General features: G+C 43.5%; 1 protein-coding gene across 2 annotated transcripts in view; it reads right to left on the bottom strand.

Annotated features, from left to right (window-relative positions):
- Nucleotides 1-18,033, bottom strand: part of Sgcd (sarcoglycan delta) — a 933,235-nt gene extending 915,202 nt beyond the window's left edge. For both annotated transcript variants that reach the window (XM_042283896.2, XM_042283895.2), the window contains exon 1: nucleotides 17,544-18,033. The gene's annotated coding sequence lies outside the window, so the exon portion shown is untranslated. The remainder of the gene's footprint in view (nucleotides 1-17,543) is intronic.
- Nucleotides 18,034-18,816: the final 783 nt, after the last annotated feature.

Consider the following 18,816-nt stretch of genomic DNA (forward strand, 5'->3'; position numbering starts at 1 on the left):
TATTTCACATATGAAAATCTTTTGGGCAAGAAAGTAAACCATTTTGTTTCTTAGATCGAATAATATGATTTACTCAAGTGGTAATATTTTTTCTTATCCCCCAAGAAAACAGATAATTCTGTCACCATCATCCAAAGAAACTGGATTTGATTCTTTTAATTATGTATATGTACATATGGATGGGGTATTCCCGCATGATTGCTGTGCCCAAGGACAACAGATGCATTGATTTCCCCTGGAGCTTACTGGAAATTGTGAGACACCTGATGTGAGTGCTGGGAACCAAACCTGGGTCCTCTGAAAGAGTAGTGGATGCTCTTAATTGCTGTGTTATATCTGTAGCCCCAGAAAGTGCTTTTCAATTCATAAAAGTCTACCTAAGTTAGTTTTATACCAATGCACAGACTTCTAAGTGGCAGCTCACCAGCAGCAGTCACTGTTTCTGAAAGCTAATCATCTTCCACACCAGACTGACTGTACTGTAGTTGAGTTTAGCATTGTCTGGTTGCTAAGGTACATGATCCTACAGTGTAATACTCTTTTCCATAGAAAAACACACAAGATAGAATAGTGCCATTTTCAAAGATTTTACAAGATTTATGCTCATTTACATTTTTTTTATTTTATCCATATACCTTCTTCTCTTCATATCTTGCTGTAGGGTTGTCTGTCTTTTGCAAGTGTCCTCTCTAGATGTTTCCTAGGTGAGGTCCTGTCTTTCCATGAATGCGTTTTGTTTTATTCCTACCATGGACAGGGAGACAATTACAGTTCAAATAGTAACTTTTTCTTACAACTCTGAGAGTATTAATGTTCAGGTCATTGAAGATGTTATTTTAGTATGTGTTGGTCATTGGTAAATGACCTTCTGCTCTCTGGGTGCTCTTAGGATCTCCTTCTATGGATTGCATTTCAATTTCATTAGAATGTGTCTGTGAATGGATTCCATATTTTATTTATACTTATTGTACTCCATGTACCTGTAGATAAACGTCATTTGTTTCAGGAAATTCTCAGCTATTACTAAACATTGTGTCTCCATATCTGGGTCTCTGAAGACTTACAGAACACACTTTTCAATTTAACCTATCTCTTAACTTATAAAGAAATTTTACAATTATTTACTTATTTATTATCTGTGTGGAGTAGGGGGGTGATTTCCATGGCTTGCATGTGAAAGTCAGAAGACAACTTGTAGGAGTTGGTTCTCTCCTTCCACCAAGTGGATTCTAGAGATTTAACTCAGGTAATCAGGCTCAGAGGCTAGTGGCTTTCTGGGCTGAGATGGCTCACATGTCTTTGCCCTAACTCTTATTATCCCTCTTAGACTAACTTCCTGTCTCTGTGAAGAATTGTGGAGTAACTCATCTTCCTATAACTTCAGTTCTATGGTGCTATTCATCTACCCATTAAGTTTTTCATTCTATTGACATTTTCTTTTGAAAAATTATAGGATCCAGCTCTTTATAAAATATTCATAAGCATTTCATATGGTCTTTTGTGAGGCTCACATTTTAAAGAACTATCTTTTGTTCCTTCTTTAAACATTCATATACAGTTACTTTCTGTTCTAAATCTGCGAATTCTGCTACTGGAAATTCTCAGAGGCTCAACTCGGCTTTCCACTTGGATTTCTAAATGGTATTTCTAACTGACGATGGGTGCCTTTCTTGCATGTCTTTGTCACTTTTGATCGTGGAATCTCCTTTTACTTATTCACCCATGGGATTACTATCAGCCTATACAGGAAGCATTTTCCAGAGAGATTTGTGACTGCTTTTGCTAGAAGTCAGAAGTCACCAAGCTGAGATTCCTTGGCCTTGTTTCAGGCTCAGGTTTAGGGCTCCTGGTCTGAATTCCCTTGATTCTGTCTCACAAGTGCTTGCCCATGACTGATATGAATGGATAGTTGCATTTCTTCAAGGTTATTTGTAGTCTGAACAGTTTCTACCTCTCCCAGTTACTACTGCCTCAGCACCACTCCATTTGAGTTTTAGTTTAAGGTTTCAGAGTTTTTTTTAAGTGTTAATGTAGTGCAAATAAAAATTTCCCCCCTTTCCTCAAAAAAAAATCCCAACAAACAAACAAAAATAGAATTACTTGTGATCCAGGCAATTGCAATACACTGACATTGAAAGTACAAATAATTCCATTGAATTTTCTGCATCCAGGGTCAGATAACACTGTTCACCATCTCACTCTGGGTGGCTCTCAAATAGCACATTGGAAACATCACCCAAATGTACTACTCTCCTCAATTTGTGTTCTTTGCCTCATGGTTTGAAACCAAGCTTATAAAGTCCTGTAGACAGATACGCTAGGAGAGTATGTTTTGCATACAAGGTTTCTCTCAAGGCCTTCATCATTCCCTACATGATAGAAACATAAGGCATAGCTCAAGAATTCAGAATTCAGTTTCTGAGTTAATAATCCTTTTTAGGCTTCTGGATAACTCAAGCTAGGGACTAGCAGCCAGGGCAATAGACCAGTTACTAAAGGTTGGACATTTAATCCTACACCTCTTACCTCTGAAGGCAGTGATCAATGACTTTATCATCCATTCCTATGAAATAAAGGTGTCCCCAAGCACTCATTTTAGAGAGGTTCTGCATTGCTGAACGAAAGGAGGCACTTTGAGGGTAGTACCCAGGGAGAGAGTGTAGAAACCCCATGTGTTCTTACCCAACACAGCATGCTAGGACATCTGCTATCTGTCTGCTCATTGGCTCACCTACATCCTCTGGAATCTGGGATATTTACAATAAACTAGTAAATAGTTTGTGGGGGGTATGATGTGTGCATGTAAACACATGCATTCATCACTGTAAGCAGATTAACTGAACTTAAAGAGGGATCTAGAACATGGGTCACAACCTGGTGCTGTAGACTTGCAGATATGAATGGGGTTGCAGGTGAGGGTCTGGTGACGAGTCTGTAGTATCTGATACTATCCTAAGTAGACCACACTAGGACTGAATTACAGGACACCCCTCCAATGTCTGCTAAAGAACTTCTCACTTGTGATGATGATCACAGACAAAGTGCTCTGCATTGACAGTCATGGTGCTTAAATGAAAAACCAATTTGTTTTTATTCAAATAGAGCTGAAAACTTCAGCCACTGAATCCTAATAAATTCAGTTTCAAACATACATTAATACTTTAAATCTTAATTACATACAATGTTTATTAGTCTCAATCCACTCTGAGCAGTATATACTCTATCGAGACTCTCCAGGGGTATTCCCCAGGACTACTAGCATAAAAGGTCATTGATCAAAAAAATGGTTAGTATCAATCTCACAGCGTATAAAGTTTACAAAAGTAAATTAAACATAGAATTATTGAAGGATGGCTGGTACGACGACTCAATGAGCAGCACTTGCCACCCAAACCCAATAATCTGAGTTACATCCACAGAGCCCAGGTAAAGGCAGGAAATAACCCACCCTTAGGAGTTGCCCCCTGAGTCGGGTGGTGGTGGTGCACACACCTTTAATCCCAGCACTTAGGAGGAAGAGGCAAGTGGATCTCTGTGAGTTTGAGGCCAGTCTGGTCCACAGAGTGAGTTGCAGGACAGTTAGGGCTACACAGAGAAACCCTATCTCAAAATAAAAAATAAGAGTTGCCCTCTGATCCCTACACATATGCCAGCACAGCACACATGGGCCAGCACACATACTGCATGTGCCTGCATACATGCGTATACACAATAATACATGCCTTTTTAAAAGAATTATTAAATAAATGTACAAAAGTTATAGAACAATACATTTTTCAATTTTCTACAATGATTCATTTACTTGTTATAGTAAAATAAATTTTAAGACATATAAATACACATTGACTTTCTTATCTTAGTATTTTCTTGTATGTTGAGACAGGGTCTTGCATATCCCAGACTGGCCTGGAACTCACTGTGGAGCTGAGGATAGCATCAAATTACTGATCCTCTTGCCTTCACTGGGATAGCTGGCCTACTGCACCACACCAGGTGAGTATGGTGGTAGGGAAGGAACCCAGGGCTTCATGAATGTTAAACAAGTACCCTACTAACTGAGTTACACCCCCAACCCCACTCTTCTTAAAATTCTTATTTAAAACCTCCAAGACCAAGACAATGAAAAAAAATGTTATCAACATTGCCTCAGAGGAAGATAAAAGCCTTAATTTTGCATATAATAAGTTACATCCTTTTTTGGATGAATGTCAGTTTCTGTTACAGTCTGAAACAAGAGAACAGAATCAGGAACATATTTCTTCCTCTGGGTTGCGAAACCGAAACAGACCTAATGATACAAGCACAATCCCTTAGAGAATGCAATTACAAAGCCTCTGGCTGCTCAAGACCAATTTGTAATCAGAGCATCAAGTCACACTGTACGGAAATGTCAGCTCTGACCCAGCCTTGATGAGCTAAGATTGAACACACGGGCCAGTTTATCATATTATCTCAACTGCCCTCTTTAGAGCTGGCAGGCTCAATTTGAGTGCAAAAAGGATTCCACTCTGAGTGATGCTTGCAGCTGAAAGAGAACTACCCAAAGAGTATTTCCCATTGCTGCAGTTTTCTTTAATAGAAATAAATGTACATATAAAAATCATCCAACATAAATATTTTCCTGAAATTAAGTGGCACTGGAGACATATATCTACCCTAAAATAGTCTTCATCGTGTCTGAAACTGAAAGTCTTTGTAGGATTTAAGGTTCACTTTGGCTATTAAGGGTGTATATTTTCAACAAAAATAGATTAATGCACTTCCAGCATGTGTGTTCAGTCCCTCTTTAGTTTGCTATTTGGCAGAGTAGAGGGGATGCTGGGAAAATCATAGGAGAAGGTTCTATAAGTAGGATGGGGAGAGTGTGTTAATTCTCCATGCTGTGTAATTTCAGCCTCCTGCTTTGATCAAACAAGCTGATTTTAAAATGATAACAGCCTATAACTTTCAATATCAAGTATTATCTCTGACTACGTTGGTGGTATGGAAATTCTCAACTGATTGGAAACGGCTTCCATTTGAGTGCTCTGCCTATTCGTCTTCACACACCTGCCTCAATCTCTGCTCTTACCTTACACTCACAGGCTAGTGAGATCAGTTCTCATGCATTTCTTAGTCACATGTGTTCCTTCATGAAATACTTGCTCACGGGGTACATTTCAGTGCCTCTTATAATCTCAACAGGATTAATGGGCAAAAGAATTTCACTGAAAACTACCAAATTCAGTAACAGAAATGCATTTAAAAAAATAATAATAATAGCCATGTAAGCTTCTTTACAACAGCATCCACAGAATGAGGCCTGGGCAGTTCAGATGATGCAGGGTTTTGTGCTTATCACACAGCTCTCCTCTGCCCCAGTGCAGCCCCCTCCTGGGATCTGCATGATCTTCAGCACTCCTCCACTCTCATCCCCACTGTTTTCCCTATTGGTTTTCAAATGTGAAGTCCAGAGCTTAACACCTACCTCTTTTCTCCCTCTTCCTTCCATGTAGAAAGCTCTTTCAGCTGGCACCTGCTGGGCAACATCCAGCTTAAGACTCAGTTACTCACAGCTGTTTACCACCCTCAATTTGCTCCGAGTTAAGCCAATGCTGGCCTCCACAGGAACCTGCAATCCCACATGCACACACACACACACACACACACACACACACACACACACACACACACACACACACACCAGCCATCAGCAGAGAAGCTTCCTCCTGCAGCAGAGGGAAACAAATACAGAGACCCAAGCCAAACATTAAACAGTGAGAGATCTTAGAAGACTCAGCCCTAAAAAGAACGTCTCCACAAACTCCCTCCCTTCGGGGCTTAGTGAAACCTGTGGAAGAGGGAAGAGGCAATGGGAAGACTATAAAAGCCAGCGGGGATGGAGGACACCAAGGAAACCAGGCCCTCGAAATCAATAGGATGGAAGTACATATGAACTCACAGAGACCGAGGCAGCATGCGCAGAACATATATACCATTCCACACCCCCACCAAAGCCCAGGGAACACTGTGAAGGAGGGGATAAAGGGGATATAAGAGTAAAAAGATGGGGGAGTGGGTAATGAAATGCTGTCTACTGGACATGGCATGGCTGTTGCACTCAGGAGTTCAGCACTATAGCTACCTGTAGAAGACCTGCCCAAGTCCAAACACATTGAAAATCCCAACATGACTGGGGAAGGGGCTATGAAGGCTCTACCTCTAGCCGAGCTGTTGCTGGGTTCTGGGGATGGGAGGTTGCTTTTCCTTTGGGACAGAGGCCACCAGTACGTTTTTCTACATCCCAGTGAAAACACACACACACACACACACACACACACACACACACACACACACACACACCTATGCAGATAGGCAGCACCAATTGTCATCAGTGAGTTATAATTTTAAGAGAAATGAAGAAGTTGGGAAAGAGATGTGTTTCCAGGAAAGAACCTAGGGTAGATATAGGTGAGGAGTGGAATTAGATACATTAAGACACATTGAATACTGGTATAAATTTTTGAAGCAAAAATTACTATAAAAAGAAATAATAACATCCCACCTTAGCACATCAACCATGAAGGCAAAGATGGGACATCTCATTACATCCTGTGTTGTCAAAAACACAGTACCATAGGACCCAGTGGGGCAGTGTCAGTTTTAACAGCCATTTTAAAGAAGTCATTCCAGTTTTCTTCACATAAATATGTGGTGTGGCACAGGAGTCTCAGAGATGATAATCTGGATGACATAATTTCTTAAGAAGGCTGTGCAGATTTCATTTTTATGTGGCTGAGTAATACTCCATTGTGTAAATGTACCACATCACAGGTAAATAGATAGAACTAGAAAAAAAATCATCTGAGTGAGGTATCCCTGACTCAGAAAGAAAATTTGATCAGTTTCTTGCTCAGCCATTATCCGAGAAGCTTCCACATTCAGCAGACGGGAAGAAATATGGAGACCCACAGCCAGATTTTATGCCAAGAGTGAGAACACTCTCCTCCCTTGGAACACTCAGCGAGGATCGAGGAAACCAAGGAAACAAGGCCCTCTAAATCAACAGGATCAAAGCTCATATGAACTCACAGGGACTGAGGCAGCATGCACAGGGCCTGTATGGTCTGTATCAGATTGGATCCTAGAGCTGAAAGGAGAAGTAGACACATGCCTCTATCCCTAACCCAGAAACAATCTCCAATTGATAAGTTGCAAGTGAAATTTTGGTTTTCTCCAAAGGAGTCTCACTGGGGAAACAAACTGTTCTTAAGGGTAGGTTGCATGCCCAGCAGTAAATGGCCAACAGGAAACAAACATAATGGCATCTTTGGAGATTCCTTGTCTCATAATGTCATATCAGGGATTTTCCGTTTTTAAAATTCTACCTTCTTATTTTTATTTTATTTTATTTATATTTTTTCTCCTCTCTTTTTACCCTACAGGTCCTTTGTGTATAGATTATGACTTCCAACTTAGTGTTTTCATGGACTATCTGAACACACAAATAAGTGGTTCTCTGTTTATTATGCCTTCTCTTAGGCTTTTTTTCTTCTGTTTGTTTGTCTTATTTAAATGTACTAGTTTTTGTTTTATCTTATCTTACATTTTATTTTATTTCTTAATTATCCCTTAGTAGCCTGCTTGTTTCTAATGAGAGACAGAAAGGGTTGGATCCATGTAGTTGGAATTTTCTTTGGGCCACCAATCAGCTCCCCAATAAAGACACGGAGACTTATTATTAATTATGAATGCTCTACCTTAGCTTAAGCTTGTTCTACTACCTCTTTTAACTTAATTTAACCTGTTTCTCTTCATCCACATTTTGCCTCTAGATTTTTACCTTTCATTTTGTATGTCCTACTTTCCTGCTTCCTCTGAGTCTGGTTGACTGGCCTCTGGAGTCTCCCTGTTGTCTCCTTTTCTTTCTTCCTTTTTCAAGCCTAAATTTCTCCTCCTATAACTTACTCTCCCTGCCCAGTAAGTCCACCTATACCTCCTCCCTTGCTATTGGCTATTTAGCTTTTTATTAGACCAATCAGGTGCCTTAGGCAGGCAAGGTAAAACAGAAACACATCTTTACATAATTAAACAAATATTCCACAACATAAATAATTACAATATATTTACATAGTGAAACAAATATTCCACTGCAGATCAGGAAGGAACGGTAAGTGTTGGGGGGGCGGGGAACTTGGAAGAGTAGAGGAAGGAGGAAACCACAATCAGTATACAGTGTATCAGAAAAAACAAATATTTCCCATGATAAAGAGGAATAAATTAAAATAAAAAGTACAAATAATATAATCTTTAAATGCATCCCAATTTCCTCTTTTGGAAACTTATTCCCCAATACAGTAGTGTTGGGAGGTGAGATCTCTGGAAGATGACTGGCTCACAGGACACTGCCTTCTGAACAAATCCATTCTATGCTTTCCTAAGAGAAGCTTCCTGGGTTTGTTCACTCTATCTTGCCATGTGATGCTCACTACCATAATAAAACACAAAAAGGACACAGATCAAGTGCTGGGGGCTATGCGCTTAGACTGATGGGCTTTGAACTATAACTTAAACTTCTCTACAAATTATCCAGTATGTGACATTCAGTTACAGCAACAACAACAACAACAAAAAAAAAAAATGAACCAGCATATATATGTAAGCACATATATCAAGTATTAACTCTGTCAGTATGTCAGGGCTGTAAAACACAAAGCCTTATCATCAAAAGCCAGATACATGAGCAATCAATGAAAGTAATCTAATGTCAGACTAAAGCTAATTAATGGTTAGAATACATAACTGAGGATGCTGTCACTCACAGGTGTGAGGTGGTATTGGGAACCTTGATTCCAATCACTTCCACTTCTACCTTGTCAGGTGATCCTGAACAAGGAAGTGGGGATTCCCCTCTTTGGGCTTCACTTTCTCCCTCCATCTGCAGAAGTCTATAGCACCAGATGACAACACTTTCCAAAACATAAATCTTGTGGCTTGTGTCTGAAATATCCTTCAAAGTCCTATGTATTAGTAGGGAAGCCCGAAGACCATGGTTCCATTGGGAGGTGCTGGCACCTTTAAGAAGGGGGACCCACTTAGAGGAAGTTGGCTCATTGGGATGTGTATACAAAGGAGAAGTGAGAAGTCTGTCTCTTTTACATCCTGGTCCTGAGAGGAGCATCTTTGCTCCACCCCCGAACTCCTAACCTCCTTCACTGGCTCAAAACTCAAAGGTCCAGGTCAAGGACGAAAACCTCTAAAACCATGAGCCAAGGTGACATTTCCTCTCTCATGAGTGGACTTTCTCAGGGAGTTTGTCACAATGACACAAATGAATGGGATAGTCATACCAACAATTCCTTAAATCATGTGGAAAATTTAAAATGTGGACTAGAATAGAATGGAAAATATGAGATTATAATCCTCTAGTCATGGTAAGTATTAGTCGACTTTTATTTCACTATATCTGCAGATATCATATATGTCTATTTGTGCCATGGGTGAGAGAACACAGAAGAAATATTTACATAGTACAAAGGCTACTCTAAGGACATTTGTTAGCTTTTCTGGGAGTATATGTACTAAACAACGATACAAAATGTACTTCATGATCTATGTCACAGATGACCAACAGCCATAGGAGAAGGCAGTGTCCAGGCTTCTTTAAAGTGGATAGATTTCTGGGTAATCGAACTAGTACCAGCTAGTGAGGTTTGAAAACTTAAACTTTGGATTTAAATACTTGCTCTTCTGGTTACAGTAATGAAGACTAATCACAAGTCAACTTTCTCCAGCCTGGAAGATAAACTCTATCTGGGTCGTTTCCTTTGTGTTCACTACATATCCAACTCAGAGGGTTTGTTGTCTGGGACAACGGTAAAGGAAGAGATGCCACTGCTCCTCTGTCTTGTCATCCATGCTAGTTTCTACTCAATCACAATTGTCTTCTGATTAATTGTGATATTTTGACATCTAAATGATCTATATGGTCTCTCTCTGTGTGTGTCTCTCCATCTCTCTCCTTCCCCTCCCTCCTCTCCCCACTTCTGAGAGGGGTGCACATGTGCATACATATGGAAGCCAGAGGTCAACGCATGGTGCCATCCTTTACTTCTCCACCTTATATTTTGAGACAGTGTCTCTCACTGAGTCTGCAGCTCTCCAACAGGGTAGAGTGGCTAGCCAGCATAACCACTCGGTCTGCCTAGCTCTTCCCTCCAGGGCTAGAGTTTCAGATAAACTTCATCACATCTGGCTTTTATGTGGGTGCTTGTGTTTCTGCACCAAGCACTTTACCAAGTGAGCCATCTCCCCCCACTTCAATACGGTGCTTTGTTAATCCTTATACACATACCTACAAAATAGCATTGCTTGATATGTAGAATGAGAAAAATGCATATACAGAGCTTAGTTGGTGGACAAAGTGCTCAGTAAGTGACAGAAGTACCAGAAGTAGAAGCTTCTGGCAGCTGGTGCTGGCAGAGCAGGTAGAATTTATCTTCAGTGCCTGCTAAAAGGCCTCTGCAAAGAAGTGGGGAGAGATGCTTGGTCCAGATGGTTATGATATTCCACTTAGGAAACTTTACATTTCCACATAAGACCAGAGAGAATGCTAAATTAAATCCAAAAGAATTAGCCTTTAATGCATGGAAGGATGTTAGGGAATTATGGAAGGTAGTAAAGGAATCGTTGTTTTTTTTTTCTTCTGTTGTTGGGGTACAGAAAGGTGACAACCCCTTACAGCTAACCCCTAGGTATCAAATCAAAATAGCACTAAAGATCTAGATTGATTATGGTGGAGAAGCAAGGGGAATTACTATGTGTGCCTCCTACCTTTGAATAATTGCAGCCCCTGTTAGCTATTGTAGCTTAGTGTGGCAAGGCTTTTGGGATGCAGGGGAGGTGCTAGGCTGAGATATTTCCTCTGACTTGTCAGCACTGATTATAATGTTTTCAGAGGATCATCCACAATATATCGCATCAATGATCTGTGTCTTACTGTCTCCATAATATTGACACCATGTGATAAAGATTTGTGTGTTAACAATGTCCCAGTACACTGCACACGTTTCTGTGTCTGAGGATGCATTTAAGCTGATTCACTTAGTCATACTCCACAGCATCCTACAGGTAGAGAGAACAGTTCCAAGTACCTGCTTCTCATCTAAGACCAGGTACCAGAAGCTTGACAATGAAGGTCCATACATCTCCAATTGTTCATGTATCACACATACAACCAGTATGGGAAGGTCCCCGCCCCTATCCCCTTCTTGTAGATTATGAGTCCAATAAGCCAATAAGGCCTCACTAACATAGCACCTGCCAAAAACATCTCATGAGCCTCTTCAACATTTCGAGTCTACTTTGGGAAAGCCTTTTTAGACCTGTTTTGTCCAATTCCTTTCCACAGAGTTTTATCTCAGAATTTTGCAGAGAGCAGGCTATATGGATTGTGGCTTTCACATGCATGCAGTCAGTGCAAGTGAGCAGCTGGCCACAGATGTGTTAATCATCCTCAGCTGTCCATTAAGCATCCTGGGCTAGCAGCCAGGAAGCACTGACTCTCACACTGAGTCTGGTGCTACCTTGCCTGGGCAGCCTCAGACAAGCTCCTTCCCTTTGCTGAGCCTCGGTTTCCTCCTTTCTCCTTCAAGCTGCTAGGACCAGATCATCTCCAAACTCTGTTATCATTCCAGAAGTCTGTTCATTTCTAAAACTTTTGAGCTCAGAAACAAAAGTGCCTTTCTGAGAAACTAATTAAAAGTACAGATAAAATCACATTAACTTATAAATCAGAATGTCCCTTCTAATTACATCTTAAGCAACATCAAAATGGAACTTGCCCAAAGCTACCACCATAGTTAATCACCAGCAACTGATGTTATTACTCCCATCCTCACCCCTGCCTCTGATTCTTCTGGGTAAAGAAGGATGTCTCCTGAGACACACTGTATGTAGGCTCCATTGTTTGGATTGTTCTTCTTTTAGTGGTAAAGGACAATAGCCACTTTTTCTAGGCCACACAGAATTAGCTCAAATTCACTTAGCCATTAAAAAAAATATTTTGAACACTTTCTGCATGCCAGTCATGGCTCTACAGCTGCCAGAACAACTTCCAATAAGTATCAGTAAGTGAATTTTACGTGTAGACTCCATGTCAGATACAAAGAAGTGAAGTGTATTACCATTTATTTCAGTGGGTACCATTTTGTAGACATCTAACTCAATCATGGGGAGAATCACAGGAGAGTCCCCACAAAGGAACAGTATCTGTGCTTTAATAATTCAGCCAAGAAATAACAGGAGGGACTAATCCCTAACAAAGCTCGGGAACTCCAAGTAACTATTTGGAGATCATTTAACCACTTAGCAAGCATCCAAAGTCTCAGCAGATCTCCACTGTTCTACTGGACAGTCTCCACTATGGGTTTTGTAGAAATACAAATCAACACTCAGACTTAAGATTCAGGAAAGGAATGATCATTTGTACCAATGCAATAGAAAGGTGGATGAGTTTAGATGGAAAGATGTTAAATTCAGAATTTTAGACTTCATATAACCCAGAGAAGTTGCTTAAGCTCCTTGTTGGCACTCTTACCCTGGGTTAAATAGAGCTTGGCATGTGACTGATGTTCAGCTGGAGTTGAACAACACCAGCTAGAGGAACACCAGACCTTTGCTGGGGCACCTTAGCCACATAAGAGGGTAAGGCTTGGCAGCCTACAATTGTCTCAACTTCCAGAAAAAAAAAAATGAAGTTTTGGCAAAGTTAAATAAACAAGACAACATAGTATTAGCAAGCAAACTGGAGGTAGGTTTTATCACAAGTTTGTCCCTACTCAAGTGCTCAAATTTTAGCCATCTTCTATTACTCCACTGCTATGTACACCTCCCGAAATTCTCAGCATTTTGAAACAGAAAAATGAATGTCGGCATATTAAGGATGCAGACACTGTAAATATAAATGATCCTCTGCTTTGCATTCTATTCACAAATGACTACGGCTATCTAAAATGCATGTACCACACAGTTGCTTATCAAAGCTACCCAAGGCTCAATTACCACCCTTGAATAAGAGGTCAGGGTTAAAAGCAACAGATTCAAAAGATAAATTTGGACCTGAAAAGGGAGAGATGACAAAATAGTTTGTCGGACAAGACGTCTGGCACCTTTGGCCATATTTCAATGAAACAGAAAAGATGTTGAGGTCACTGAGAAAATAATGTAAGTGGGCCAGAAAGAGACAGAGCATGGGTGATAGTTCCTTTTTACCTGCAGAATGAAGCAGTGATCTGCTCAGAGGAATAGGAATCCTGTTGATGAAGGCATGTTTCTCAGAGCATAACTAGTCTTACAACTGGGAGACAGCCTTGGCCTGACTCTTGATGTCATTTTTGGGACAAGTATTAATACAAATAACAACAATGATACATGCTTTCCAAGCTGGTACAAAACAAAAAAAAATACAAATATAACAAAGATCCACATGTTTGTGGCACTTCTTAAAGTGCTGACACAGATATTTTTAAGTGAGTTGGTCTGTTTCCTTATGTAGCTGATCGGTGCACTAGCTATATAGAGTCCACTGTTTTTGTGTATTTAAATTTCTTGAAGGGGGGGGGGGGGACTTGACATTCTCCTGAAGCTGTCTGGAAGGGTTCCACAATGTGAGAATCCAAGAGCTGTGAATAACTGGGGCAAATGGTACTGTGCAGATGTAGGCTTGGGGCATGGACTAAAAATACAGATTTCTGGGCTCTCTGCCCTAAAGTTTTAATTCAGTGAGCCTCTAGGAGGGTCCAGGAACTTACTTACATTTTGACTAAGAGGCTTATATGACCTTGGTGCTTATCCCTATGTAGAGTAATTTACTGGTAAGCTAGAGAGAGAGACTGAAACTCCAGAAACTTGGGTATAGGTCTCAATTTGGCATTTGATGGCTATGGGATTTCTGGCACATTATACCCCAATTTTTTCAGCCACTTTTACCCCTCCACTGGTAAAGTGTAGGAGTACTTAGGAAAGATCTCTACACTGACTCCATCCATGTAAATGGGGTAGGAGCTAGTCTGATATGTAATGGGTCCTCAGGCTTAAGTCAACCAAAACGTGGGCTCAAAACATCAGCACTTTTGCCTTCTAGCTGAACCACAGCTAAAGATGTGTTTCTCTGGAGAAAGTTACATAATGTCACTAAGTCTCAGACTTCCCCTCCATGAAATGCAAATGATAATAACAGTGTCCATGGCATTAGTTTTTGCATCAAATGGACTTAACTGTATATAGGGGATAGCCAAAATGAGGCCCTGCTGACTGTCCAGTATCCCTAAGCTGCAAATACTCCTTGCAAGGTCAACCAGAGGAGCTGGTCTGCTGTCCCCTGGAGTTCCTGTGATTAATGAGGTTCATGGAAAGGTAATCCTGCCTGAGTGCTTCTTTGGGCTTGTCCTTTTATCAAGAGATAGTCACAAGAAATGAACTTTTCTGGGAAGGACGTGATACAAGAAGGGTGTGTTCATTGTATCTCCCAGGACAAAATACAGGAACAAATTAGAGAAGGGTGTTAGAGGTCTACATTGTATTTTTCAGAGGAGGGTCCAGTAGGAGGAGGAGGAGGGGTAATGAGTAAATTTGAATCAGTATTCAAATTTCTTTATTCATGTAAGGGTTTAAATAATCACATTTATTGTACGGCAGATTCCAAAGGCAGATTTACTAGTGGATGTCTTCGAACGAAAAACACCTAAAAATGCAAACCCAGGATGTTTAAAATAAACTCATGTATTCTGTTACAGTTTGAGGCAATTATTACAAAGAAAAAAATTTAAAAATCCATTTAAAAAGTACATTAAATGTGTACATCCCTGTCTCCAGTGGATCACACTCTCAGGGGAGTGAGCGGCTCCCATCACTTGCCCTTCCCAGAGACTCTACTCTTCTTTGAATAACGGACAGATCATCACTGGCAGAAATGGTTAGTTAACAATTCCTGTGTTCCCATTCTCCTGTCCTGTGAGTTTTATTTCCTCTTGGAGGAGTGGGAAAGGAGGACAACAGCACTTGCACATTTGTGCATTTACCAAGAACCTAGTTTCCCTATATCTGACCATCTGCCCTGCGGCTGTGTTCCTAGACAGTGTATGATTTCTGAGTCATCTATACCTCCCCCAGAGAAACACAACAACCAAGGGCTGGCCACTAAAGGATACAGGTTATGCCAACTTCCTCGAAATGGTGGTGTGGTTAATATAAGTTAGATACAAAGAGCAAGTGCATCCACCTTCTGTGTCTCCTCTGGCCGCCCACATGGATGTTCCACTCTCCATGTTCCTATTCTATGCTTTTCTCCTCTATACTCTTCTTCCATTCTTTCCTTACACCTCTTTGCCCTTCCTTCTTTTTCTCTATAATAATTTGCCCTGGCCCACCTATGATTTTTGTCTGTATTCTCTCATCTCTGTCTTGGTATCTATTCCTGCTCCCTTTGCACTTGCTCTCATGGGTCTCTATCTACATCTCTCTGCTTTTCCTTTTTTTTTTTTTTTTTTTTTGGTCCTTAAATTTCTCTAGGTATCTTTGTCAGTCATAATACTTTTCTGCCCTTTCATCTTTTTGACACCTCAGTGCCAGGCTCCCCTTCTAATATGGAAGTCCCTGTGTCAATGACAAAACCTGGGTCCCATGCTAATCAGTGTATGCTAAAAGTTAAGCCTGACACCTCATTATTTGATAACTATGAGCAATCCCCAGACAGAGACCCAGAGTGAGGAGGGATCTCACCCAGTGGAAAACTAAACTTGGACTACCTGCTGAAATTCAGATATACTTACAGAGGCAGCAAGGCCAACAAGCCCTAATACCAAGACCCTCTTCTGGAGGGGAAATATGGGTGCCAGTGCTAATGTTTGAGGGTTCTTTTCACTTTAGAATGCCTACTATTTTATTCTAGGATTCAAACATCTTGTTAAAACCTGATGGCAGACTCTGCTAAGTGTGTATTAGGACAGCTTTTCCTCCCCAAATCTCCATGGATCTCAAAGCCATCCAGCTAACATTCTTGAACACCAATCAAGTAAAAGCTGAAAGCCTGCTGTAGATGCAGACTCAGCCTGATGCCCCCTCCAGATACATACAAGGATACACATCCTGTCCTCTTCCTTTCTGCTTTCCAACCTCACCTTTCTAAGTACTGCCTTTTCAAAGTTTATGCTCCCAGTGATCAGGGATGGGGGACCCTATGCTGTACCCGGGCTAACCGAGATGGAGACATTGCAAACTTCCTGCAGATGCTACTATGGAGTGCTAACAGCACTTCTCCTGGGAAGACCGGAAGGATGGTGGGTTCAGAAGAAAAGTGAAAGCACAAACACGCCCTCTCCCAAGTCTAGGCAGCAGCAATGCTCTCCCTCTCTCCAATTTCTTCCATCCAGCTCGACCTGTCCACACACTCACTAGCACATACCACGCACACACCCACACCTGTCCGTGCCTAAGTTTCACAATAAAAGTACAAGGGACAGATGCAGGTAAAGTACGCACTCAAGCAAGGCTCCTGGTACTCTTGAAATGCCCCCTCCTACCACTGGAGTACAGAGCAGCGAAAATGAGATTTGGCTCGAAGCCTAGCCTAGGGAAGGAGAATACCCGCCACCAGGGACCAAGGGAGAAAGCCAGGGCTCAAGTCCAAGGACCATACAAGTCCAAGTCGCCCAGCTGAAAGACCCCTCAGTTGCCTGTATGTTGAAACCTCAGCCAGACACACAAAGGGGCCGCTGTTTTCCTACAGGAGGCATTTGGATGCCTTCCACAGCCCAAATTGGGCTGGAGCTCAGAAAGCCCATTTCCTTGCCCATGTTCAAATGTTATCATGCAAGTGATAGAGCCAGCCAAAGCCCCGTGGGAGAGCGAGTGGTTCCCCTCCAGGAACCCAACTACAGGAAGCATGCTTAAGCCACCTGTTGGTCTAGGTCGGCCTGCCCTATATCAGCATGCTGCAAACCTTCATCATGTAAAAAGTACCCCAGATGCTCCATCCAGCAGCAGGAAATAATTCACTACTGTCTCTTCCTTCAGCCACCTCTTCTGACCCCTCCTTCCTAACCTCTCCTCCTTTGCTCCCTTTCTTTAGTACCCTCGGTCGCCTTTTTCCACATTCTCTCTTAATATTCCTGCAGTCACTTCGCTTTAATGAAGTGCACTGAGCGTCTTCCTAGGGACAGGGGGTTTGCCCATCAGATTCTCCCAGCACGCCCCAGCAGCAGCGGATCTCCAAGCGCTTAAGCTGGGTGCTTACTGAACGCGCGGGCAGGCTGAAAAGCCCCAATGGCCAGTTGAAGGGAATAGTCTGTGACCTGTTCTCGAAAGCCCCGTTTCTCCTTGGGAAGGGTGCTCCTCCTTGGTTTTAGTCAAGAAGGCAATCGGGTTGAGGAACCAATGTATTTTTTTTTCCCGCTGCCAATCCCAGGATAGGTGCAGGAGACCCAACTTTCTGGAGTCTGCCCGGCATCCCTGCAAACTGATATCTGGGGCGGGGGAAAGGACACCACCACTAGCGGGCTACTCACCCTCAAATACAGATGCTTCCCCTTCAGGGGTTCACAGCAGTCTGGTGCACGCAGGGTCAGCAAACCCCCTTAGTGTCTCACTCCTCTCCTGGGCCGCGCGGCGAGAGCTACGCGCTCCAAGCGGGGCGGCCGAGGGCAGTGGATCCCATGGGTGGCGAGTTGGCAGAGGGAGCGTCGCCCGGCTGGGGGCGCATCGCTCCCGGGGCTGGCGCAGGCTGCAGCGGGCCGAGGGGCTCCCGCGGAAGTTGGCTGTGCTGGGGACAGACTTCGGACTTGGCGCCCGCTCCGCCCCGGGTGGCCCGGCGCGTCCTCCGGGAGTGATCCGAGGACTTGCGGGTGGAAGGGAATTGGGGGCCGCTGGTGCGGGCCGAGTGGCTGCAGGAGGCGTCCCCGGCCACCGCCTAGAAGCAGCGCAGCGACATCGCACCGCCCGTAGCCCTCAGCGCTGGTAGGAGCCGAGGGCGAGCGACCCAGCCGGGCTGCCTGCTCCCGACAAGCGGGCGCCCTTCGCTCAAAACCCGGGTCGCTTTAGTCCGCTGCGCTGCTCGCGTCACCGTCCGGTTCCCCTCCGCTGCTTCGCCCGCTCGCAGTGCTCGGCTGGGGCGAGAGGCTGAGCGCGAGGCGGCCGCGGCTCCCGCAGCATGGAGGGCGATCTGCCCTGCTCCGGCTTGGGCTCGGGCAGCAGCGGCCGCCGCCTCCCGCGCGCCCACGTGCGGGAGCCCCGGTGTGCGCGCTCCGGCTGGCGGAGCTGGAAAAAGGGAGCGAGGGCGAGCCTCGGGTGGGGGCGGCGGGGACAGCCTGCACCCCCGTGCTGCCGAGGGCAAGCTGCAGGGGCTCCCGAGGGCGCAGGGCTCCTAGCCTGCAGCTCCAAGAAAGGGGATGCGCAGGGCCCCCTCTCTGTCCCCTCCCTTTGCAAAGAACCCGAGTAAAACACAGGGGAATGGGGGCGGGGAGGGGCGCCCCGCTCCGCAGGATCAGCCCCGGAGCAGCTACGTGTCTCCACGGTCTCCGCAAAGGGACTGTATCCAAGTCCCTTGGAACCCCCTCCTGTCTCCCCGGAGGAGAATGGGGTTCCGAAACGGAGTGAGGGAGCCTGCAGGTTCCCAGGGACAGCTTGTTCCGGCTTGCCCCGCCTTCCTCCCAGAGTAAGCACTTTTCCCGTTAACCAACAGACTCCAAGGGGCTCCTCCTTCCAAAGAGAAGGGAGTAGGCTTGCAAGATGGGCCTGACACCTTCCAATCAACTGGCACATAATTGGAGAGCCCCAACTCTG

This window comes from Peromyscus maniculatus, chromosome 8 (genome assembly GCF_049852395.1).
Source record: "Peromyscus maniculatus bairdii isolate BWxNUB_F1_BW_parent chromosome 8, HU_Pman_BW_mat_3.1, whole genome shotgun sequence".
Lineage (NCBI taxonomy): Eukaryota > Metazoa > Chordata > Mammalia > Rodentia > Cricetidae > Peromyscus > Peromyscus maniculatus.